General features: G+C 46.4%; 2 protein-coding genes across 2 annotated transcripts in view; both read left to right on the forward strand.

Annotated features, from left to right (window-relative positions):
- The first annotated feature begins 433 nt into the window (after positions 1-433).
- Positions 434-26,727, forward strand: part of LOC137624533 (spindle and kinetochore-associated protein 1-like) — a 130,962-nt gene continuing 104,668 nt past the window's right edge. Inside the window, exon 1 of the mRNA XM_068355406.1 lies at positions 434-569. The gene's annotated coding sequence lies outside the window, so the exon portion shown is untranslated. The remainder of the gene's footprint in view (positions 570-26,727) is intronic.
- LOC137624532 (centrosomal protein of 152 kDa-like) overlaps positions 451-26,727 on the forward strand; it is a 60,714-nt gene continuing 34,437 nt past the window's right edge. Inside the window, exon 1 of the mRNA XM_068355405.1 lies at positions 451-573. The gene's annotated coding sequence lies outside the window, so the exon portion shown is untranslated. The remainder of the gene's footprint in view (positions 574-26,727) is intronic.

The raw sequence follows: 26,727 nt of genomic DNA on the forward strand, positions 1-26,727 counted from the left end.
ATCTTCCTAATCGGGTAGTTGAATCAGTAGAACTTCAAAGTTGCAGCAAATGTTTGATTTAGACCAGGCTGACATAAGTCTTTTTATAGTTTATATTTGACATACCTGTTTTGACGTTGTTACTGGTTTTAGAATGATTTATTGTTAATTTGTTCTCATCATATAATTATTTCCTTATTTCCTTTACTCACTGGGCTGTTTTCCCCTATTGGAGCCCTCGGGCTTACATCTTGCTTTTCCAACTAGGGTTGTAACTTGGCTAGTAAATAATAATAATAATAATAATAATAATAATAATAATAATAATAATAATAATAATAATAATAATAATGATAATAATAATAATAGTAAATGTTTTAAGCGTTTTTTACAGCTTATTATCATAATTTCCTACATAAAACATCAAGATCGCCAAATTGCGCCAACTAGACTCTTAATCATAGAGGAACAGAAGAAGAAGAATTCTCTCCAAAATTTTAAAGTTGTTTTCATTTGTCAGTTGCACGTCCGTCCTTTTTAAGAAATTTTATCGTATTTTATGTAGAGAAACGAGTTATACAGGGACAGAGGTAGGTATGTAATAGTTATGCTTTGTTTCTAAAGTAGTATTTAGCTCAACAATTATTTGAAATCAATTTTAATGTAACTCAGACCCTAGGTTGTACCATAATGAAAAGTGTTTCAGGCTGAGCTAAATAGACTGAGACATGTCACTTTAATTTTATATTTATACTACTCACTGTCTTGTGTTTTATGCATTTCTGACTGGGTAATGTTTTTCTAGCCAATTATTGGTGCAAACCACCTCTTCATGACTTTTGGACCCACTTATATAAAGACAATTATGGGGGGACCCCAGTGGGAAATCGGGGTTCTTTGGGTGAGGAAATGCCAATAAAAGCGAGTGATTTGCAGCAATAATTATGGTCAGAAATTAAAAATAAACATAGATAACCAGTTTGAAAATATATATGGTTCATGTAAGTGGGTGATAATCAAAGTATCATAATTATTTAGGATTCACTTCACGTTCTTCTAATGATTTTTGCTGTGCCGTTTGCTTGATTGAAGACTGTATATCAGCGGCCAGTTCCTCACGCGTTTATTAAAAATGGACATCAACTAACCTAAACTTTCCCCCCTAACGTAACCTATAATCCGTGTCCATACCTACATGCCTAACGCCACCCTGTGACCCCCCTTATACTGCCGTATTCTAAGTAAGACATAATACATACAGGTGGCCGCTATCATACATACACCCCGCTTGCCTTTCTCGCAGATAAAGAAAGAAAAACGTTTGAGTTTTACTGTATTGCAGATTCTGATTTCGAACAGAAAATATATGTTTTCCCTGTAGCAAATGACGAGATTGAACCGAATTTGACCTTCATTTCAACCAAAAATAAACAGAACAATTAATTCGTCTAACTTTAAGTAGCCGAACTGGTTGCTGTTATTACGGATGAAATGTAGGTGAAAACCGATTAAATCACTATTTTCTACAGGAAAACATATATTTTCTGTTAAAATTTTTAAATATAATGAGTATTGTTCCAAGTCGGGATCGCTTCCCTCACCAGAAAACAAAAACATCAATAGGTAATGTTGAGCTACGCACGTTAACATTAGCGATGTTACGCTAACGTTAGCATTGTTACGATAACATTAGCAACACTATATATAATGGTTCTTGTTCCGCCACTGGCTTGCTTACGATCGCAGGAATTTAAAACATCAAGCTCCGTAATGTTGAGCTGCGTATGCTAACATTAGCAATGTTACTCTAACATGCAATGATGCGCTAACATTAGCAATGCTAAAGATAATGGTTCTTGTTCCGCCACTGGCTCGTTTATGCTCGTATACACTGGAAAGCGGTAATGTTGAGCTGTGGTCGCTAACAAAATGGTAAAACTAACACATTAAAATTAAAGAAATTAATGACTTACTTTTATGACCGCGACGACGAAACTTGTGGGTCACCGGGGTGTTGTGACTGTGAGTCTGTGACGTTTTAACTTCTTTGTCTTAGTTTAGTATTGCACTTGGAACACTGTAAACGTTGGGCTATTACAGTACGAGATTTAAGAAAATTATCAACATTGGAATTCACAAAAATACTTTCAAGTATGGATTACTGCAGTCGTTACAATTTTTAAAACTTCCATCGTAAAATACGCAAAAAGATGTCACTTGAACTAACAAAGACCTGACTTGGACAAAGGTTTCCACGGAAAAGGGTTTGTTGGAAGGTGGGGGTAGGGAAATATTAACCCCCTGTGCAAACTTTCCATACATATGGGTTCGTGATTGGTTAACGGAAAAGCAACGGAGTTTAGAGAGTAAACTTGAATGAACCAGAATGGAAACTTGCCCAGAGCAAGTATTTATGTGAAATCTGGGCGTGACAAGGTAATAACAAAATGTACAAAAGAAATAATAGCAAGATAAAATGGAGTGTATGATAAATAATATTTAATGGGAATATAAAATGAGGTGATTTTATAAGGTATCGGATAATAAAACGGGTAATACTGGGGTCAAACGTAATATGTATACGAGGGTACTGTATTACATAAAAGGGATAGTATACTGTAGTTGTACTGGTTCAAGTCATATACTTTAATAAAGCGGGTGAAGTCGAATAGTTAAATTTGATGGCTAGAGAAGAAGAAATACTATTGGTGGAGAGGAGTCTATGCGCAAGGAGGAGGGTTTTTGCGCAGAAGGTCGAAACCTGCTATGTACAAACAAATGAGCGAGAGCGACTACAACCGACAGGTAGAATGACAAACAATAAATGAAAAATACTGCTAATGTTAGCATGTTACGCTAACATTGCCAATGTTAGATTGCGCAGCTCAATATTACCGTATTTTTTCATGAGGCATAGCCTTTGCAACTGCACCTCCAAAGTTTATCTTATACTGTTTTGTCTTTTCCTCCTTTTATTATACATCCAAGAAGGTAATGTATAGAGAAGAAAAGGCTTGTTTTACCATTATATACCATTTCCCCAGTATGTTTTCCCCACCCAAAACCCCGAGTTCCCTCTGGGGGTCCCCCATTATCGTAGGATATAGATATATATATATATATATATATATTTCTGAAACTATTCATTTGCGAAGGGAACGAGTATCATTTTCGAAGAGAGCGGAATTTTTTCTTTAGTAAAAAGTAGTTTTTTCCTAGGTTACATTGCCCTGTAATACAGTACAATAATACCAGAAAACTGCAAGGTCCGTATGTACTGTACTGGCAAGCGGTAATGTTGAGCTGTGCTCGCAATCTCTGTGGCTCAGTATTTCGGTGTTATTTTTTACTTTTACATGAGTAACACTGAACGTAGAGCGTTTCCATCTCAATTAATTGCCGACCTAGATGAAATTACATTCTGAAATAAATTTTACTTCTCTTAGTGCCCTCTTGTAGATGCCTTCTGAAATAGATTATACTTCCCTTAAGTTCCCTCTTGTAGATGCCTTTATGTGATGGTGTTTTAACTCAAACTGAAGTGAAGGGTGGAAAAAACTGGCTGTTGTAGAACAACATTTGGGAACTTGTGCATAAATATTTGAAAGCTCCATATTTGTTAAAAAAAAGCCAGGTAATGATTACGTCATACACAAAACGGAAAAGCTGTCCAAGGTGAACGTAAGCAACGCATGCGCAGTTACTATCGTAACTCGACATCACTCTCCCAGATGTAAACAATGTACTAAGAGTGAGAGATAGACTTCACATTTTAATCGATCGATACGTATGTTATTATGCCCCAGCCCCCATTATGCATCTAAGAGAAAAATACCACACTAGCCAGCAATTGTCCATTTCATATAGCGAATTTTAATTTCGCTAGTAATTAAAGTATCATATATTAACCTTTTTGCCAATATAGGTTATATATTAGATAATTTAAATAGCTTGTGAATAATTGTGTTGTTTAACTTTACCTGTGTATCATTCATATACTTCGGCGTATGATTACCAAAAAAGTTTCATAACCCAGTTCAAATGGGAGGGAGAATGAACCGCTGCGTCCTATGTTGGGTTAGGGTTGAACATGAGTTTTTAAATATTTAACTTAGCCGGTGAATATATAATAGCTGCAACTCTGTTGCTCGACAGACACATACAGTAAAAACTCGCCAGCGATCGCTATACAGGTTGCGGGTGTGCCCACCAGCGCCAACTGTCGGCCAGATACCACTCTCGATGTAAACAAAGACTCAATATCTTCTCTGTCTACGTGTCAACAAGACGTACTTTACTCGCTGTTGAACCTGGAGTTTTTCCCATCATTTTTGGTGAAGTACTTTAATTTGGTTTGAGCTTTCGCAGTACAGGTGTTTTTTCTTCAAATAAATCATTGAACTCTTTTTTGGATCGGATTAATTGTTAATGACTTAGATCGTTTTTTGGAATTTTCCCTTGACTAATTCAAAATGGCTGACCCTTCACAAGTTCCCAAGTTCAGAAAATGTAATGCTAGGGACTGTCATAGGCGTCTTCCGAAGGCTTCTCTCGACCCTCACACTGTTTGTTCCAATTGTCGGGGTAAAACCTGTCAATTGGAAGATCGGTGTGAGGAATGCGTGGGCCTTTCGGAATTCGATTTTATCGAATTTGAGAAATATACACGCAGACTAGAGAGAGATAGGGTAAGGAGAAGTTCTTCTAGGTCGGTAGATTTTTCCTCTCCACATGCCCCTGAACCTAATCCTTCCCCTGTAGTGGTTGTTCCTAACCCCCCTCCTAGCACTCAGGAACCGTCGATGGCAGACATGATGCGTGCTATTCATGCCTTGGGGGAGAGAGTTGAGTCTTTAGCAAGTGACCGAAATCAACTCATGGCGGACGTTAAGGAACTCAAGTGCCAAAGTGCCACGAAGGATAGTGTCAAAGTGCCTAGTGTTACGCAAAGTGTTGTGAACAGTGTTGCGCTCGAGGGTTCGTCTCTTCGTGCCTGTCGTCCTCCTAGTCCGGGACCTCTTGCAAGCTCCCAAGCCCAGGGGAGAAGCAATGTCGTACGACTCATGGGTTCGAGAGGCCTTGATCAGCGAACAGACGTTCCCTCTATGGTATCAGGCGTATCTCTCCAAGATCGCCCCTACCAACGTAAGACGAGAGAGCCCATTTTTACCTCGTCGTCCGAAGGTGTTTCTCGTAAGAAACCTTGGACCAAGGTCTCCAGACCTTTAAAGCGTAAGTCGGTCCCTTCAGGACAAGTCCAACGTCCCGGTTGTAGCCACTGGGACAGTTCGGACCCGTTGCCGTCATCTGATGACTGCTCGCCGCCTAAGAGAGGCAAAGTTGTGCCGTCTCAGTCGCTCACCCCGTCTGTTACCGCACCTGCTTACGTAGACCCTAAATGGGTGTTACAGTACTGCAAGACATGCAGTCCAAGCTTGCGTCCTTGATGGAGGACTACAATGCGGAGAAGGTTGCCGCTGAACCTACTGGCCAACAACCATCCAAGCGGTCTGTTGTGCGTCCTGTTGACGTTGAGGTAGCTTTCTCGTGTCAACCAGTTAGGGTAGTACCTCCACCGATGCGACCCAGTGTAGATTTCCAGCCGCACGTTGACGTTAGGCAACGCACGGATGTGGTTGGTGACGTTTAGGACGTTCAACAACCATCAGAGGTGACTTGTTTTGACGCGGTGCGTCAACCTCCGCAACCCGGTATGGTGTTGACTGCACAACCCAGACGGTCTAAACAGTCTCGGGTGGACGCTGTGCGTCCTCGCGCACCTGTGGTTGTTGACAGTTCCCAGACTGTTCAGCAGTTCCATGACGCTGCGTCCGGCTCCGTCACGTATGCACCAGTGCGACCGGACTCGGCGAGTCAAACGTTGCCCACACCTTTGCGGTTTTCTCATCAGTTATCGGATGAGGAACTGTCAGATGAGGACGTTGCTGAACCACATCCTGAGGATCAACCTTCAGAACTTGATGAGCCTAAGGCAGTTCAACCATCCTTGGACTTTAGAAAAGTCATGGCTGTGTTTAAGGAGTTGTTCCCTGACCACTTTATTTCTGTGGCTCCTCGTTCGCCGCCGTCAGAGTTTGTCTTAGGCGTTCCTACTACCATGCCTGCCTTTACTAAACTCGTTCTCTCTCGCTCAACCAAGAGAGCTTTACGGCTGTTAGGCGATTGGTTAGAGACCAAGAGGAGTTTAGGGAAGACAGCATTTGCCTTCCCCCCATCTAAACTCTCGTCTAGATCGAGCGTCTGGTATGCCACGGGAGAAGTTCTCGGCTTGGGAGTTCCTGCCTCTGCCCAGGGCGACTTCTCAAGTCTTGTAGACTCTCCCCGCCGCCTTGCCATGAGACGCTCGAAGATTTGTTGGTCACCCTCGGACCTGGACCACCTTCTTAAAGGTATATTTAGGGCGTTCGAAGTCTTTAACTTCCTAGACTGGTGTTTAGGAGCCCTGAGTAGGAAAATCTCTTCTGCTGATAAGGATGTTTCCTTACTCATTATGTCCTGCATGGACAAGGCCGTCCGTGATGGGTCCAACGAACTTGCCGCTTCATTCACATCCGGAGTCCTGAAGAAACGAGAGTCCCTATGCTCTTTCCTGTCTGCTGGAGTGACGCCATGCCAAAGATCCGAGCTACTCTTTGCGCCCTTGTCCAAGTGCCTGTTTCCTGAAGTCTTGGTTAAGGAAATTGCCTTGTCTTTAGTGCAGAAGGACACCCACGCTCTAGTTGCATCCTCGGCTCGCAAAGCTCCCCCTTTGCCGGCATTGTCTGCTAGACGTAGGATGGACACTCCAGCGTCTCGGTTTATTCCGCCCTTTCGTGGCAGAGCCTCCAGCAGGGGAGGTGCTCGTGCCGAAGGGAAGAGAGGGAAGAGAAAAGGATCCAAGTCCTCTAAGGGCAGAGTCTGACTGCCCGCAACTTCAGACAGCAGTAGGTGCCAGACTCAAGAACTTCTGGCAAGCCTGGGAGAAGAGAGGCGCAGATCAACAATCTGTGAGGTTGCTCAGAGAGGGGTACAAAATCCCTTTTGTACGCAAACCCCCTCTAGCGACGTCCCCCATCGATCTCTCTCCCAGGTACAGAGAGGAAGAAAAGAGAGAAGCCCTGAAACTGGAAGTGTCTCTTTTGCTAGAGAAGGGAGCGGTGGTCAAAGTCTCGGACCTTCAATCACCGGGGTTTTACAACCGTCTCTTCCTAGTATCAAAGAAGACAGGAGGTTGGAGACCGGTGCTAGACGTCAGTGCTATGAATGTCTTTGTCACAAAGACGAAGTTTACCATGGAGACCACAAAGTCAGTTCTAACAGCGGTCAGAAAGGAAGACTGGATGGTCTCTCTAGACCTAAGGGACGCCTACTTCCACATCCCCATTCACTCAGACTCCCAACCCTTTCTGAGATTCTTCTTCGAAGATGTGGTGTACCAGTTTCGGGCCCTGTGCTTTGGCCTAAGCACAGCTCCTCTCGTGTTTACGAGGCTTATGAGGAATGTGGCAAAATTCCTCCACTTATCGGACATCCGAGCCTCCCTTTATTTGGACGACTGGCTTATCAGAGCCTCTTCCAGTCGTCGCTGTCTGAAGGATCTCAATTGGACTCTAGATCTGACCAAGGAATTGGGACTCCTAGTCAATTTGGAAAAGTCGCAGCTGGTCCCATCACAAACTATTCTGTATTTAGGGATGGAGATTCGCAGTCAAGTTTTTCGGGCTTTTCCGTCGGCCCCCAGAATAGATCAAGCCCTGCTCTCCATCCAGAAGATGCTGAAGAAAGAACGCTGCTCAGTCAGGCTGTGGATGAGTCTGGTAGGGACGCTGTCATCTCTGGAACAATTTGTCTCGCTAAGAAGGCTACACCTCCGTCCTCTTCAATTCCATCTGGCTTTTCACTGGAAAAAGGACAAGACGCTAGAGGCGGTCTCGATCCCGATTTCCGAAAAGATAAAGTCTTGTCTGACTTGGTGGAAGGACAATATCAGCCTACGAGAGGGTCTTCCCCTGGCAGTTCAGATACCCAACCACGTTCTCTTCTCGGACGCATCGGACTTGGGCTGGGGCGCGACGCTGGACGGTCGGGAATGCTCAGGTCTGTGGAACTCGAGTCAGAGGAGCATGCATATCAACAGCAAGGAGCTTTTGGCGGTTCATCTGGCCTTGATAAGCTTCGAGAATCTCCTTCGAGGCAAAGTGGTGGAAGTAAACTCGGACAACACCACGGCCTTGGCGTACATTTCCAAACAAGGAGGTACCCACTCACTGACGTTGTACGAGATCGCAAGGGACCTGCTCATCTGGTCAAAAGATCGAGGCATCTCCCTAGTAACGAGGTTCATCCAGGGCGACTTGAACGTCCTAGCAGATTGTCTCAGTCGGAAAGGTCAAGTAATTCCAACCGAATGGACCCTCCACAAGGATGTGTGCAAGAGACTTTGGGCGACTTGGGGTCAACCCACCATAGATCTCTTTGCAACCTCGCTGACCAAGAGGCTTCCAATCTATTGCTCTCCAGTCCCGGACCCAGCAGCAATACATATAGATGCCTTCCTCCTAGATTGGTCACATCTGGATCTTTACGCATTCCCACCATTCAAGATTGTCAACAAGGTACTGCAGAAATTCGCCTCTCACGAAGGGACAAGGTTGACGTTAGTTGCTCCCCTCTGGCCCGCGAGAGAATGGTTCACCGAGGTACTTCGATGGTTAGTAGACGTTCCCAGAAGTCTTCCTCTAAGAGTAGACCTTCTACGTCAGCCACACGTAAAGAAGGTACACCAAAGCCTCCACGCTCTTCGTCTGACTGCCTTCAGACTATCGAAAGACTCTCGAGAGCTAGAGGCTTTTCGAAGGAGGCAGCCAGTGCGATTGCTAGAGCAAGGAGAGCATCTACCATTAGAGTCTACCAATCGAAGTGGGAAGTCTTCCGAGACTGGTTCAAGTCAGTTTCCGTATCCTCGACCAGTACCTCTGTAGCCCAAATAGCTGATTTTCTCTTATACCTGAGAAAAGGACGATCCCTTTCAGCTCCCACTATCAAGGGCTACAGAAGCATGTTGGCCTCGGTCTTCCGGCATAGAGGCTTAGATCTTTCCAACAATAAAGATCTGCAAGACCTCCTTAAGTCTTTCGAGACCACTAAGGAGCGTCGTTTGGCTACTCCTGGGTGGAATTTAGACGTGGTCCTAAGATTCCTCATGTCAGACAGGTTTGAGCCTTTACAGTCAGCCTCCCTGAAAGATCTCACTCTTAAGACTCTTTTCCTGGTATGCTTAGCCTCGGCTAAAAGAGTCAGTGAGCTTCATGCCTTCAGCAAGAACATCGGGTTTTCGTCAGAAAAAGCTACTTGTTCTCTGCAACTTGGTTTCCTAGCCAAAAATGAGCTACCTTCTCGTCCTTGGCCTAAATCTTTCGATATTCCTAGCTTATCGGAGATCGTAGGCAATGAACTAGAAAGAGTCTTATGCCCTGTTAGAGCTCTTAAGTTCTACTTAGCTCGTACTAAACCTTTAAGAGGCCAATCTGAAGCGTTATGGTGTTCGGTTAAGAAACCATCCTTGCCTATGTCAAAGAATGCTTTGTCATATTTTATCAGATTGTTAATACGAGAAGCTCATTCACACTTGAGTGAGGAAAACCAATCTTTGCTTAAGGTTAAGACGCACGAGGTTAGAGCTGTAGCAACTTCCGTGGCCTTTAAGCAAAATAGATCTCTGCAAAGTATCATGACGCAACCTATTGGAGAAGCAAGTCAGTGTTTGCGTCATTTTACTTGAAAGATGTCCAGTCTCTTTACGAGAACTGCTACACACTGGGACCATTCGTAGCAGCGAGTGCAGTAGTGGGTGAGGGCTCAACCACTACAATTCCCTAATTCCATATCCTTTTAATCTGTCTCTTGAAATGTTTTAATGTTGTTTTTATGGGTTGTCCGGAAGGCTAAGAAGCCTTTCGCATCCTGGTTGATTTGGCGGGTGGTCAAAGTCATTTCTTGAGAGCGCCCAGATTAGGGGTTTGATGAGGTCCTGTTGTATGGGTTGCAGCCCTTGATACTTCAGCTCCTGGGGGTCTGTCAGCATCCTAAGAGGATCGCTGGGCTCCGTAAGGAAGACGTACTTACAAGGCAGAGTAATCGTCTAAGTCGACTTCCTTACCAGGTACCTATTTATTATGGTTTTGTTATATTGATAACTGTCAAAATGAAATAAAAAACTCTTAGCTTATACGATGTAAACATATTTAACTCTGGTCTCTACCCACCTCCTTGGGTGTGAATCAGCTATTATATATTCACCGGCTAAGTTAAATATTTAAAAATGATATTTTAATTATAAAATAAATTTTTGAATATACTTACCCGGTGAATATATAATTTTCAATATTAAACTTAGCCGGTGATTATATAAGCTGCAACTCTGTTGCTCGACAGAAAACTCTACGTTAAAAATCCGCCAGCGATCGCTATACAGGTAGGGGGTGTACATCAACAGCGCCATCTGTCGGGCAGGTACTCAGTACTCAATGTAAACACAGAACTCAATTTTCTCTCTGTCGGGCTACCGGCAAGACCTACTAATTCGCTGTGCTAACTGGATTTGTTTTCACAACTATTGGTGAAGTATACTATTCTAGTTTTGAGCTTTCGCTATGCAGGTGTTTTATCTTCATCTCAAAACTTGAACTCGTTTTGGATAGATTTAATTATGGTGACAAAGATAGTATGGACTTTCTTTCACTTTTAAATGGCCGACCCTTCCCTTAGACGGAAGTGTGTTTAGGCTTTTAGTAATTATATCACGTTATAGATTTTTCTCTATATATTTTATATCTCTCCGCCTTTATTAGGCCTCTTCGATTAACTTTCCATTTTTTATAAACATATAAAAATAAATTTTAATGCTTTGTTTATATAGAACTTTCCTGAGAGTAGGCGGTCCTAACTTGGAAACCGAAGTTAATCAACGTTGAGCCCTATATATCGTCTTTAGCTTTTAAAGAGCAAAGGATTTAAAACTTTTTAAATGTAATTTTTTATGAAAGAATTTCTTTGATAGTCTTCGTACTGTTTTCAAAGATGAACTAACGTTTAGTTTTTTATGCTACGCAGTTGTTGACGTTCAGGACGTTCAACATGCGCTCTATCGTTACGATAGAAAGAGAGTGTATCACGGTTTCACTTTGCAGTAAGAGTAAATCGATTCTGACGTTTTGTTCATTCTTTCTTAGCTTAAATGTTTTAAATTCTAATTTAAAGGAACTTTTTATTTGAAAAACCTTTCAGTTTTTTCCTTTAGTCAAATAACATGGTTTTTTGACGATATATAATTGGGCTCTTCTCTTAGGTGCGAAATCAAGAGAGAAAGAGAGAGAGAGATAGAGACGGAGGGAGAGAGAGGAGAGAAAACGTTCCGTTCAAGCGGGTAACGTTGTTCTCGTGTTACTCACGTCCCCAGTCGCTGTACGGGGAGGAAGGATAAAACGTTTTTAGGTTTTTATTCTCGTCCCCAGGCTATGTGCGGTGAGAGATTGAAAACGTAGTTATATGAACTAGTGTTTAGTCTCTCTCCCAGCCACTGATTTTTCTTTTTATCTTAAAATATGTTTTCTGTTTTTTGCTGGTATTATGAGCTTGCATTATACGACTAATTTCGCAATTGCTACCTTTTAATGAAGGGTAGAATTGCTTGTTTCAGGTAGAAATAAGTGCAAAACAGAAAATCGAAGTGATAAAGTGATATGCGCAAAGTGTTACAGTGTTGCGTCCGAGGCGCAAAGTGTTACAGTGTTGCGTCCGAGGGTTCGTCTGTTCGTGCCTGTCGTTCACCTAGTCCGGGACCTCTTACAAGCTCCCAAGCCCAGGGGAGAAGTAATGTCAAACGACTTATGGGTTCGAGAGGCCTTGACCAACGAACAGACGTTTTCCCTCTATGGTATCGGGTGTATCTTACCAAGATCTCCCCTACCATAAGACGAGAGAGACGTTGTTTCTCCTCGCCATCCGTAGGCTTTTCGCATAAGAAACCTGTCACAAGGTTTCAGAGCCCTTAAGCGAAAGTCAGTCCTTTCAGGACAGGTCCAGCGTTCTGGTTACAGCCATTAGGACAGCTCTGACCCTATGCAGTCATCGGATAACTGCTCGCCGCCTAACAAAAGCGTAACACAGATTCCGAGAGTCTTTTTTTGTAGGCAAAGTGTTGCGGTCACAGACGTTACCCTCGTCTATTACCACAACCATTTCCGTTGATCCTTAAGGGGTTGTATGGCAAAACATGCAGTATATGCTTGCCTCCCTTATGGAAGACTATTCTGCCGATTAGTCCGTTGAGTCTAGCCGTTTATCTCATCGATATCCTGGCTTTCAGCCAACCTAACGTTCCTTTGTGCTTACTGTTGACGTTGGCGTAGCTTAGTCACGTCAGTCAGGTTGTTTAGAATCACACTCGATGCGGTCTCGTGTGGTTTTTCAGCCGCATTTGGACGTTAGGCCACTGGCTGATGCTCCTGTTGACGTTCAAGACGTTCACTAACAATCGGAGTTGACTTGTTTTGACGCTGTGCGTCAACCTCCGCATTCTAGAGTTGTTTTGACTGCTCAGTCTAGGCAGTCAAAGCAGTCTCGAGTGGACGCTGTGCGTCCTCACGCACCTGTTGTGGTTGACAGTTCAGTTGTTGACAGTTCACAGACTGTCAAGCAGTTACATGACGTTGCGTTCTGGTCCGCTACTAATGCACCAGTAAGAAACTCAGCTTTTATCGGACAAGGTTCCTGTAGATGAGGAAGTTGCTGTTCTCCCTCCTACTGATATTCCCTTGAGGACTCTGTCAGATGGAGAGGAGCCTAAAGCTGCTTAGCCTCCTATGGACTTTAATTAAATCATGATGATTTTTTTAAGGATCTTCGTCCGGATCTTTTTGTAACTGCTGCTCCTCGTTCGCCTAAACGTCAGAGCTTTCACTAGGCCTAGCTACTTCGAAGCCGTTGTTTTTAAGCTAGTGAGTGCTCTCTCGCTCTCCTAGAGAGCGTTACGTTGGCTAGGCGACTGGTTTTTCACCAGGAGGAGTTTGGGGGATACAGCCTTTGCTTTCCCTTCTTTTAAACTGGTTTATAGAGCGAGAGTCTGATATGACACGAGAGAAGTTCTCGGCTTGGGAGTTCATGCCTCTGCCCAGATAGACTTCTCAATTCTGGTAGACTCTCCCTGGCGCCTAGCCAGGAGACGCTCCAAGTTGTTTACAGGTCAACTTCACAGCTGTTGTCGAGCCTTTGAAGTTTTGCTGCACTATTATGTCACGCATAACAAGGCTTTCAGGGATGGTAAACGGTTCCGCCTCAGTCGCTAACCCCGTCTGTTGCCACACCTGCTCCCGTAGACCCTAAATGGGCTTTGCTGCAAGACATTCAGTCCAAGCTTGCGTCCTTGATAGAGGACTTAAATGCGGAGAAGAACCTTCTGGCCAACAACCTTCCAACCGGTCGGTTGTGCGCCCTGTTGACGCTGAGGTAACCTACTCGCGTCTGCCAGTTGAGGTGGTTACTCCACCGATGCGACCCAGTGTGGGTTGCCAGCCGCACGTTGACATTAAGCGACGCTCGGAGGTGGTTTTTGACGTTCAGGACGTTCAACAACCAGCAGAGGTGACTTGTTTTGACGCAGTGCGTCAACCTCAGCAACCCGGTAGGGTGTTGACTGCACAACCCAGACGGTCTAGACAGTCTCGGGTTGACGCTGTGCTTCCTCGCGCACTCATGGTTGTTGACAGTTCACAGACTGTGCAGCAGTTCCATGATATTGCGTCCACCAGTGCGACCGGATTCAGCGAGCCAGACGTTACCCACTCCGTTGCTGTTTCCTCATCAGTTTCGGATGAGGAACCCTCTGATGAGGACGTTGCTGAACAACAAGACGATCAGCCCCCAGCCCTGCTATCCATCCAGAAGATGCTGAAGAAGGAACGCTGCTCAGTCAGGCTGTGGATGAGTCTGGTAGGGACACTGTCATCCGTGGATCAATTTGTGTCACTAGGAAGACTACACCTCCGTCCTCTTCAATACCATCTAGCTTTTCACTGGAAAAAGGACAAGACGCTAGAAGCGGTCTCGATCCCGGTTTCCGAAAAGATAAAGTCTTGTCTGACTTGGTAAAAGGACAATATCAACCTAAGAGAGGGTCTTCCCCTGACTGTTCAGACTCCCAACCACGTTCTCTTCTCGGACGCATCGGACGTAGGCGGGGGTGCGACATTAGACGGTCGGGAATGCTCGGGGATATGGAACTCGAGTCAAAGGACAATGCATTTCAACTGCAAGGAGCTACTGGCAGTACGTCTGGCCTGGAAAAGCTTCAGGTCTCTCCTTCAAGGCAAAGTGGTAGAGGTGAACTCGGACAACACCACGGCTTTGGCGTACATCTCCAAGCAAGGAGGGACCTACTCTCTGACGTTGTACGAGATCGCAAGGGACCTCCTCACCTGGTCAAAAGGTCTAGACATATCACTAGTAACGAGGTTCATCCAAGGCAACTTGAATGTCATGGCAGATTGTCTCAGTCGGAAGGGACAAATAATTCCAACAGAATGGACCCTCCACAAGGATGTATGCAAGAGACTTTGGGCCACCTGGGGCCAGCCAACCATAGATCTCTTCGCAACCTCGATGACCAAGAGGCTCCCAATATTTTGCTCACCAATCCCGGACCCAGCAGCAGTTCATATAGATGCCTTTCTCCTAGATTGGTCACATCTAGATCTATATGCATTCCCTCCGTTCAAGATTGTCAACAAGGTACTGCAGAAGTTCGCCTCTCACGAAGGGACAAGGTTGACACTAGTTGCTTCCCTCTGGCCCGCGAGAGAATGGTTCACAGAGGTACTTTGATGGCTAGTAGACGTTCCCAGAACACTTCCCCTAAGGGTGGACCTTCTACGTCAGCCACACGTAAAGAAGGTACACCAAGGCCTCCACGCTCTTCGTCTGACTGCCTTCAGACTATCGAAAGACTCTCGAGAGCTAGAGGCTTTTTGAAGGAGGCAGCCAGAGCGATTGCTAGAGCAAGGAGAACATCCACCCTTAGAGTCTACCAATCGAAGTGGGAAATCTTCCGAAACTGGTGCAAGTCAGTATCCGTATCCTCGACCAGTACCTCTGTAACTAAAATAACTGACTTCCTCTTATATCTGAGGAAAGAACGATCTCTTTCAGCTCCCTCTATCAAGGGTTACAGAAGCATGTTGGCATCAGTCTTCCGTCACAGAGGCTTAGATCTTTCCAACAATAAAGATCTACAGGACCTCCTTAAGTCTTTTGAGACCACGAAGGAGCGTCGTTTGGTTACACCTGGTTGGAATTTAGACGTGGTACTAAGATTCCTTATGTCAGACAGGTTTGAACCGCTACAATCAGCCTCCCTGAAAGATCTCACCTTAAAGACTCTTTTCCTGGTAGGCTTAGCCACAGCTAAAAGAGTCAGTGAGATTCATGCCTTCAGCAAGAACATCGGATTCTCATCCAAAACGGCTACATGTTCTATAACTTGGTTTTCTAGCCAAAACAAGCTGCCTTCTCGGCCTTGGCCAATATCGTTCGATATTCCAAACTTATCGTATGGTTGGAAATGAACTAGAAAGAGTCATATGCCCTGTAAGAGCTCTTAAGTTCTATTTAAAACGAACTAAACCTTTACGAGGCCCGTCTGAAGCTTTATGGTGTTCAGTTAAGAAACCATCTTTGCCTATGTCAAAGAATGCTTTATCCTATTTTATCAGACTGTTAATACGAGAAGCTCATTCCCATCTGAATGAGGAAGACCAAGCTTTGCTGAAGGTAAGGACACACGAAGTTAGAGCTGTCGCAACTTCCGTGTCCTTTAAACAAAATAGATCTCTGCAAAGTATAATCGACGCAACCTATTGGAAAAGCAAGTCAGTGTTCGCGTCTTTTTATCTTAAGAATGTCCAGTCTCTTTACGAGAACTGCTACACTCTGGGACCATTCGTAGCAACGAGTGCAGTAGTGGGTGAGGGCTCAACCACTACAATTCCCTAATTCCATAACCTTTTTAATCTTTCTCTTGAAATGTTTTATTATTGTTTTTGGGTTGTCCGGAAGGCTAAGAAGCTTTTCGCATCCTACTTGATTTGGCGGGTGGTCAAAGTCATTTCTTGAGAAGCGCCTAGATTAGAGGTTTTGATGAGGTCCTGTTGTATGGGTTGCAACCCTTGATACTTCAGCTCCTAGGGGTCGCTCAGCATCCTAAGAGGATCGCGAGGCTCCGTAAGGAAGACGTACTTAAAAAGGCAGAGTAATTGTTCAAGTCGACTTCCTTACCAGGTACTTATTTATTTTATGTTTGTTATTTTGAATAACTGCTAAAATGAAATAAAAAATCCTTAGCTCATAATAATGTAAACAATTATTGCTGGTCTCTACCCACCCCCCTGGGTGTGAATCAGCTTATATAATCACCGGCTAAGTTTAATATTGAAAAATGTTTTTATAATAAAATAAATTTTTGAATATACTTACCCGGTGATTATATATTAAAGGACCCTCCCTTCCTCCCCAATAGAGACCCAGTGGACCGAGGAGAAAATTGAGTTCTGTGTTTACATTGAGTACTGAGTACCTGCCCGACAGATGGCGCTGTTGATGTACACCCCCTACCTGTATAGCGATCGCTGGCGGATTTTTAACGTAGAGTTTTCTGTCGAGCAACAGAGTTGCAGCTTATATAATCACCGGGTAAGTATATTAAAAAATTTATTTTATTATAAAAATAACATATTAAACGACCCTCCCTTCCTCCCCAATAGAGACGCAGTGGGATGAGAAGAAATTGAGTCTTTGTTTACATCGAGAGTGGTATCTGGCCGACAGTTGGCGCTGGTGGGCACACCCGCAACCTGTATAGCGATCGCTGGCGAGTTTATACTGTATGTGTCTGTCGAGCAACAGAGTTGCAGCTATTATATATTCACCGGGTAAGTATATTCAAAAATTTATATTATAATTAAAATATAATTTTTCAGTGTTTACCAGTGCTCGTACAAGGGTAGAGATTTACCCAACCTACAAGTAGTCATAACTTTAGGCCTAAAGTTATTATTTTGGTTGTTGGGGGAAGATGTATTGAAGTGTGAAGGAACTTTTTTGAACACCTGTAGATCGTTGGATAGTATTCCATTCACAGCTCGAAATAAGACAGACTAACTAAGACTAAACTAATGTTGTGAAGGTTTCTTTACTCCTGAATGCCCAGTACCACCCCCAGCCACATTCAATAACCAGTCCTAAGGCACTGGATACTCCACCAGTCAGTTTACAGCTGTATGATTTTATGCTTTGGTAAATATAAAAATCTCATGTTCCTCAACCTAATCTAAACTTGCATGCTGTGTCTATTTGGGAAAGACCTTTGTGCCCGGGAACCCCTCCTTAACTTGACATAGAAAACTGTTCTTAGCTTGTCAGACAACGTCATGTCTTTGGATGATCAATAAATTAATACCAGTTTATGGAAGATTTTAAACTCAAAATGATGTACAGTAATTAATTACGTGACATAGACCTGTAGATTTTTGTTTAATAGGTTTTGACCAATTTATCATAGAATTCTTGTTCCTACATGTAATGCAAACAATCGACTTTTAATTAGAGTATGACTTCAGTGAAGCTAGAATTGGCTGTCAAGTTTTTAATAATGTAAACATCATTGCTCACCAGGTGGCAGGGAAGCACCACCCACCTGACAAGTAGAGCAACCTCACTTTTACTTTGGCTGCAAATGAATACTAGTGTACTGTCTGGCACCCACATGTGGTTGTTTGAATTTTTTGCTTTGTCTTTTGTCTTTCAGTTTGAAATGGGTTCTTGCAGTATGTTCAAGGGATTTTGGAATCAAGGATATGTAGTAATTCCTGGTAATTGTATTTGTATAAGTTTTCTTATTACCTGCTCATATCCAACATTCTTGTTATTACCGTCTCCCTTGTGTGTTCGACAATGACAGTGATTACGTGTTCCCAAGGAAGTTTGATAGGGATTTTGGTGTCGCTCTATCGAAGAAGAATAATGCTGGCTGGTGTATTCTCCTTGTGAGTGTGTCATCTTCGGCAACACGTCTTCGCAGAAGACAAACTTCTAGTTCTCCTCTCATCCGCCATGTCTTTGCCGAGTTTTCTTTTCTAAGTAGAATCTGCAGAAGACTTAAATCTGTAGTCCTGAAGTACAGTACAATTGATAGGAGTTACGTCAGAGGAACTTCTGCCAGTTCTCTCCCTATGGGAGAAATAATGCAAGTCCCAGTAACCTCCCCGTTTATGTGTCAAGAGATGTCTTTAACAGGAAGAAAAATTAGCAAACATCCTTGGGAGTGCCTGGTATTTGGTAAAGGTGGTTTGAAACTTTTTCCTTTTTGCGCGGTCATGTGGAAGGAGTTCTGAGAGTTGGCCTTTTTTTTTTTTTTGGAAGAAACTTTGTTTGTTCCGTAACCGAAATACAAACCACGCTATTTAAATAGGGTATTACTTTGGGCGTAGCTGAAATGACGAGCCATTAGATTTTTAACGAGGGTTTGTTAGCGAGGGGGTAGGGGAGGAGTAGCTAGCTACCCCTCCCCCCTCACACACCGTTGAACTAGTTCACTTTTGGCTTGGGTGATGAACAGACGTGTCTGCTCTCACCCTTGTATATTGACAGCCTTAATCTTTTCTGCTTTTTTTTTCAGTTGTGTGTTTGGAAGTTGGCCCCTCTCTTTATCATGCGGAAGTGCCCCGGGTTACCAGACCACCCTTGTGGGACATACAGTGATACCTCGGTAGTCGAACGACTCTATACTCGAACAATTCGGAGTTCGACCAAAATTTTCGAGAAATTTTTGCTGCGGTGCTCGACCAAAAATTCGGTACTCGACCAGCCGAACACGTGACGACCGCATGGGCTTTGTGATGATCGCGCCATCTCGGCCACTCTCGCTTGTTCGGGAAGCATCAGTTCTCTCGAGAGCGTCACTCAGACAACGCGCGATCAGCATTCGTTGTGATTTAGTGATTTTCAGTGCTTTTAATTGCTTTTTTAGCTTTCATAATGAGTCCCAAGAAAGTAATGAGTGTTAAGGGGAAGGAGAAGAGGAAAACAGTGCGAACAACGATCGAGTTGAAGAAGGAAATTATAGCGAAATATGAGAATGGTGTACGAGTGTCCGATTTAGCGGTAGAATACGGAATGGCGAAGTCGACCATTTCTACGTTTTTAAAGCATAAAGAAATGATTAAGAAGGCGAATGTTGCAACGGGAGTTACGGCGGTAACTAAGCAAAGGCCACAAGTGATTGAGGAGATGGAAAAGTTGCTTTTAATATTTATTAAAGAAAAACAGTTGGCCGGGGAAAGTGTTAGTGAAGCGTTCATTGGAGAGAGAAACAACTCCTGAAGGAGAACTACCCCGCCACATCATGGAAGGGGACTCTCCTTCCAAGCAGTAACCTCCCCCTTCCATCCTCTCCACATCCATCCCTGTATGCCATCGAACCGCTGCTCAAAGGTATGTTCACTACAGTACAGAAAATGGTTTAAAATTGTTTTATTTTAGTACAGTAAATGGTTTAAAATTGTTTTATAGGATTTTCTGACCAATTTCATACACATTTAGATAATTATTGTTGTTTAGGTACACGTTTTATTAATATTTTGGGCCTGTTCGAGTGCTTGGGAACGGAATAGAATATATACCATTATTTCTTATGGGGAAAAAAAATTCGGTACTCGAACAAATCGGAGGTCGAACACGGATCTCGAACGGATTATGGTCGAGTACCGAGGTATCACTGTATATGTTGGCGGTCGAGACGGACCCTCACACCTTGTGTCCGTTCTGCAGGGGCCAACGGTGTGATAAGGATAAAGTTTGTTGTGAGTGCAGGGAGTGGTCTGCCTCCCAGTGGGAGAGGTTTTCCCGGCGCCGAAAGAAGAAGTCCAAGCGGGATCTTTCTCCTTGAAGAAGGAAATCTCCAAGGACTCTTCTTTCGTTGCCCGAACCTCCTCCGAAGCTCCCACTCAATCGGTCTCTCCCGAGAGGCTGTCGAGTGATAGCGTAGGCCGTGCTTTTGTTGACCGACCTTGGGGTTCAGGAGAGGGCGTTGCCTCCCATAGCGAGGCAGATCCTCCTCCTCCTCCGGGGGAGGATTTATCTATGAATGTTGCTAATGATGATTTATTGCAGCTTTGGGCTTCCTTGGGGCTTAAGGGTTCGCCCTCCAGGGAAGCCCTGTTTGACCTTATCCAGTTGGGAGCAGCTATCAAACAGTCGCTGGTGATAGTGGACGTTGACCCTCTGTCTCTTGTTGACGTTGCTGTGGCAGAGGCTTCCGGCGAGTTGGGTCAAACCTCTACCTTGGGAGCTGATGTTGCTGAAGGCTTGGTTCCCCCCTCCGAACATCCTTCGAGGGAGGGCTCAAGTCCAACGGTCTCTCCTGCAGGTGATTCTCCCCCTCGGGGGAGTTCACTGACAGAGACTCCTTTTTGGAGGACTGACGATGGTGTTCCTGATGCCCCCAGAGGATGTATCCGACGCAAGGCTCGTCTTCCTCTTCGCCGTAGAGGCCTTCCTTCTCCCCACAAGGGAGTTAGGAGGCGCCTTTTCGGCTCCTCCCCTTCGCAGTCCCCCGCAGAGGATCCTCCTCACCATGCTTAAACCGTTGCAGCTGCATCACTGGACCCCTCTGCAGATCGTTCGCGATCTCCTCCGCCTGCCAGACCTGCTGACCTTCCTTCTCTGTTTCTGGCAGCTGACGCGTTGTGGGTGCCCACGCACCCCGTTTTCCAACGGGCACCGGTCCCTTCGGGGCAAAAGGGGCTTGCTCACAATGTGGGCAAGTCCCATAAGTGCCAGGTATCCCCTGGGCGCCCACGCTCTCTTGCGCAGGCGCTCGCCTGTTCCTGATGTTCCTGAGACAATGACCCAGAGACATCCTATGCCAGGGACAACGCGCCAGCGAGTTCCTGCTGCAGAGTCGACGCGCCAGCGCTCTCACCGATCTGCTCGTCAGCGCTCACCTGCGCGCCAGCGATCTCCTACTCGCCAGCGCACAACTGCACGCCCTGATCCTGTTACGCGCCACGCGCGCCCACAATCTCCTGCTCGCCAGCGCGCACCTGCGTACCCTCGATCTCCGGATCTGAGCACAGGAAAGAAGAGTCATCCCTCGCCTTCTCGCCAGTGATCTCCTGCGCGCCCTCGGAACTCGCCCAGCCGTCAGCCCTTGCCCGCGCACCATCGCGCACAGGTTCCAGTCCCTACCATGCGCCCTTCCAGAGGCTTCCGAGATCCTGCGTGCCCACGCGCCCACGAGCAGTCTCCTCCTCGCGCTTCCATGCTTGCTGGTCCTTCTGCGCGCCCTCTGTCTTCACCAGACCGCGCACCTGCGTGCCATCTATCTCCTGCGCGCACATGCGCACCATCTCCTGCACGCCATCATTCCCCAGCACGCACTCGCGTCCACGAGCCTGCTCGCCGTAGATCACCTGCGCGCCATCGCTCGCCTGCGCACCATCATTCTCCTGCTCGCCAGCACTCGCCCACGCGCTCCCGCGCCTTCATCTCCACGCTCACGCACACCTGCGCGAACCTGGGATTATTCCCTCGCGTGAGCGCCAGCGCGATTCCCACCGTGTTTCACAACGCGAGCTACAGAACGAGTTGTCAGGAACGAGAGCAGCTAGGTCATCTTCCCCCCCACCCCTCGCAAGCGCACACCAGCGCGCTCGCAGGAGGAGGAGAGATCTTCAGATAGGTCCAGGCACCCATCTTCTTCCCTTTCTTTCCAGGCAAGCCATGTTGTAGTCTCTACTCCAAAGGATCGCCCGATTCCCTTCCCTCCAGAGGGAGTCTCTGTCAGTAAGCAGCCATGGTTTGAGTCCCTTATCAGAGCTGTCGTCCAGGCTGTTAAGCCTGCCTTCTCTGATTTGGGCCGCAAACCAAGGGCAGCTCCAACCCCACTGAAGAGGAAGAGAGGAGTAGAGGTCGTGGTGACTTCTCCTTGGGTCAAGCTGGCTCCTAAGATGCCCGTCAGGAAGGCTCCTTCCCCCCCCGCAGACGTTTTCTCCATCCCCTGTGGACGAGGTTTTTCTGTCCTCAGGGGTGTCTTCCGAGGTAAGACCTTCTCTTACCGCACCAATGGGAGTAACCCCACCTCGAGCAGGAGAATCGTCCCGTGTTGGGGCAGAGAAGAGCTCTCAGACTTCGTTGCTGTAGTCCTGTATCCCTCCTAGGAGGGAACCGAAGGACTCGAAGACCATCCCAAAGTCTTCTTCCAGGATTCGACCAGAGCCAACGAGACCCGCGGAGAACGTCCACGTGTCCCCCCAAGAAGAGCCTTTGGGGACGGGAGACTTTGCTGCCAGTTCTCCAGGGGGAGAGCAGCAAGAGTCAGAGCATGCCTTCTGGCAGGTCTTGACTCTGATGAGGAATCTCAACAAGTTTCCGGACCCTGAGATTCCTCCTCGTGAGGGCAAGGACACAGTCCTGGACCGAGTCTTTGGCACTCAGAAACCCACTAAGGCCAGTGCGGTTCTGCCCTGGTCTCAAGGGTTAAGAGTGCCAGGGATAAGGTTGAGGGCCAGCTCTCCGAGCTCGCCTCCTCCAGCCGTTCCACTGCTGGCAGCAAGCTCCTCCCGCCTCCTCGTGTCCACCAGAGGAGGTATTTTGAGATCATGGAGGAGTCTTGTTTAGCTCTTCCGTTGCATCACTCTGTGGAAGAGCTTACGAAGGGAGTTCCTCTTGATAGACACTAGCCGGCAAGTGACTTTCTCGGCGACAGAGATCCTAAACCAGGAGAAGGTCGTGAAGTGTGCCATGCAGGCTACTTCGTGGCTGGATGTCTGGTTGGGGTCTCTGGGCATCCTTTTGCAATACGAGGATCTGTCCAAGGAAAGCACTAGGAAGGCCCTGGAGACCTTCCTCCTCTCGGGCACCCGCACCATTGAGTTTCTGGCCCACCAAGTCTCGAACAGGCAGCTGAGAGGTGGAGGAAATCCAATCAGGATTCTCTCCTCCAAAGGGCTTTCACATCAAAGCCCTACAAACCTCCAGCACTTCAACACAACCTCGCCAGTCCAAAACGACGAAACTGGCAGCGGCAACGAAGACAACGGTGTCCAAACAGCAGCCTTTTCCTGTCGAAGACAAGAGAGGCAAGAAGTCCTCCAGGGGAGGCAAGAATCCTAGGGGGAGCGGCCGAGGCCGCAAACTTTAGGATTGGCAATCCCCCTGCATGTCCACCTGTGGGGGGATGCCTACAAATTTGTGCAATCAGGTGGCAGCAACTCGGGGTCGATTCCTGGATGGTTTCTGTAATCAGTCAAGGATATCGCGTCCCGTTCATAACATCTCTTCCTCCCCTGACAGGGAATCCAGTGTCGTTGAGCTCCTATGCCATGGGATCGGCAAAGAGGCTAGCCCTACGGGCAGAAGTCGAGACCATGCTAAAGAAGGATGCTCTCCAAGAGGTCGTCGACGGGTCCCCAGGCTTCTTCAGTCGACTTTTTGTTGTAAAGAAGGCGTCTGGAGGCTGAAGACCAGTCATCGACCTCTCAGCTCTGAACAGGTTTGTCAAACAAACTTCGTTCAGCATGGAGACAGCAGACACGGTCAGACTTGCAGTGAGACCACAAGACTTCATGTGTACACTGGATCTGAAGAAAGCGTGCTTCCAGATCCCAATCCATCCGTCTTCAAGGAAGTACTTAAGATTCAGCCTAGACAACATGATCTACCAGTTCAAGGTGCTGTGTTTCGGTCTCTCCAGAGCACCTCAGGATTTCACCAGTGTTCACCCTGAGCTCTTCGTGGGCACGCAGGATTGGCATTCATCTACTCCGTTATCTGGACGACTGGCTGATCCTGGCAGACTCAGAGTCGACCCTTCTTCGACACCGAGACAAGCTTCTGGGACTTTGCCAAGATCTAGGGATCATGGTAAATCTCGAGAAGTCTTCTCTGCTTCCATCTCAATGACTGGTATATCTAGGCATGATCTTGGACACCAATCTCCACAAAGCCTTTCCATCAGAAGACAGGATAGCAAGGCTGAGGAGGGTCGCAGATCCTTTCCTCAGAAGAGAAGAACTCCCAGCCCAATCGTGGTTACGTCTCCTCGGTCACCTTTCCTCTCTGGCCCGTCTAGTTCCAAATGGGCGCCTCAGGATGAGATCCCTGCAATGGCGGCTCAAGTCTCGGTGGAATCAAGGTCACGATTCCCCGGACATTTTGGTCCCTATGGGTCCTGCGGAACGGATGGACCTTCAATGGTGGGTGACAAACGAAAACCTCCGAAAGGGAGTGGCTCTTCTCGTCCTCCCCCTGGATTTGATGCTGTTCTCGGATGCCTCAAAAGAAGGGTGGGGGGCCCACGTTCTGAACCACAGGACCTCAGGCTTATGGTCAGAATCAGAAAAGTGCCCCCACGTAAACCTTCTAGAGATGAAGGCCGTCTATCTGGCTCTTCAACAGTTCTGACAGTACCTGGCGGGTCACTCCGTGGAGATGATGAGCGACAACACCACGGTAGTGGTTTACATCAACAAGCAGGCAGGGTACCTTTTCACAACAGCTATCCCATCTTGCAGTAGAGATACTGAGATGGACCGAAGTCCTCTCGATTCCACTACAGTATTGGCTCGCTTCATTCTGGGCAAAAGGAATGTGCTCGCCGACAGTCTGAGCAGAGCATCCCAGATAGTGAGTACCGAGTGGTCTTTGGATCCTCTAGTAGCCAACTAAGTCCTGACTTTGTGGGGTTCCCTGACGGTGGATCTGTTCGCGACAGCCTTGAATTTCAAGCTCCCGCTGTACTGCTCCCCAGTCCCGGACCCCAAGGCACTCTGGCAAGATGCTTTCCAACAATGGTGGGACAACATCGACGTTTACGCCTATCCCCCGTTCTGTCTGATGAGAAGGGTGCTCAACAAGACCAGAATATCGGTCAACCTGTCAATGACCTTAATAGCTCTGCTATGGCATCATGCAGAGTGGTTCCCGGACCTTCTGCAGCTCCTGACGGAACTCCCAAGAGAACTCCCTCCTCGACACGAACTACTCAAGCAACCACACTGCAACATCTTCCACAAAGCCGTAGCATCGCAACGGCTTCACGCCTGAAGACTATCCAGCATCTCCTCACAGAGAAAGGCTTTTCGCAACAAGTTGCGGAAAGGATGTCTTGACACCTGCGAAAGTCATCCGCAGGAGTCTACCAGGTGAAGTGGAGAGCCTTCTGTGGTTGGTGTCGTGGAAGGGGTATCTCTCCTCTCGATGCTACTATTCCAGCAATAGCGGAGTTTCTTGTGTATTTGTGGGAAAAAATGCGCCTTTCAGTCTTGGCAGTGAAAGGCTATCGCTCAGCCTTAAGTCTTGCCTTCAGGCTAAAAGGAATGGACATTTCCTCCTCGCGGGAACTTTTTCTATTCATACGAAGTTATGAACTTACCTGCCCTCAGTTGGAAGTGAGACCTCCTCCATGGAACGTGGTTCGAGTCCTCAGGTCTCTTAAGAGACCTCCGTTCGAACCATTACGCCAGACTTTTGATCGCCACCTGACTTGGAAGACAGTGTTCCTACTTGCTTTGGCCTCGGCCAAGCGAGTCAGCGAACTTCATGGTCTCTCGTATGACATCGCCCATTCAAGGGGATGGGGGGAGGTAACATTCAGGTTTGTCCCTGAGTTTGTAGCTAAGACTCAAAATCCAGGAATGCCGGACCCCCGGTTCGACTCCTTCCGGATTTCGAGTCTCCGTTCTGTAACAGATGACCCAGACCATCTCCTACTGTGCCCAGTAAGGAGTCTGAGGCTCTATCTTAAAAGAACAGCTGCAGTTCGTCCTCGAGTACAAGCATTGTTTTTGAGCACAGGAAGGACGAAGAGGAGGTCACTAAGAATACTATCTCAGCATGGATTCTCAGGGCCATCCACCATTCCCTGAATCCAGACCCTCCTCCGTCACGTCGCCCTAGAGCACACGATGTCAGGGGCATCGCTACGTCCCTGGCGTTCAAGAGAAACTACTCAGTGACGCAGGTTCTACAAGCAGGGGTTTGGAAGCGTCAAACCACCTTCACAGCCCACTACCTGCAAGATATGACCCACAGGAGGCTCGATACATTCTCTATCGGCCCTGTGGTGGCTGCACAACAGCTGGTCTAAATCTCAGGCTCCTTAATGGACAAGTAGCAGAAGGTTGAGGGCATTGTTACCCCGGTTTTAGTCTGCATGAAAGAAAAGGTATGCCTGGCCCTTATTCTTTTCTTCATCCTCCCCTCTCCTGGGGAAAGCGGCATCCTGGGTTCTCTGCACAGCTGACCTCAAACCACTGCAGGTAAACCATGCTTCCTTGTGTTCCTAGAATTAAGATAATACTGTCGCGTCCCCCATACCCTTACGAGGTGGTATTGGGAACGTCCTAACCTAGAATTCCATCTAAAGGACTCCTGGTCAACTTCCTAGGACGAGTCACACTTCATTCCTTCACACACAAGCTTATGTAGGCCGCGATCCTTTCAGAGTAAGGTACTTGTGAGGTGCAGGGACTCCTTATCTTGAGTTCTACTTACTCAGATACTGAGTCCCCGGGCAAAAAACCAAAGCCAATACGGCTGGGACTTACCACCCTTCATAAGGGTTAAGTCACCCTATTTAAATAGCGTGGTTTGTATTTCGGTTACGGAACAAATGACATTCGTAGATATTTTGTATTT

This window comes from Palaemon carinicauda, chromosome 31 (genome assembly GCF_036898095.1).
Source record: "Palaemon carinicauda isolate YSFRI2023 chromosome 31, ASM3689809v2, whole genome shotgun sequence".
NCBI lineage: Eukaryota > Metazoa > Arthropoda > Malacostraca > Decapoda > Palaemonidae > Palaemon > Palaemon carinicauda.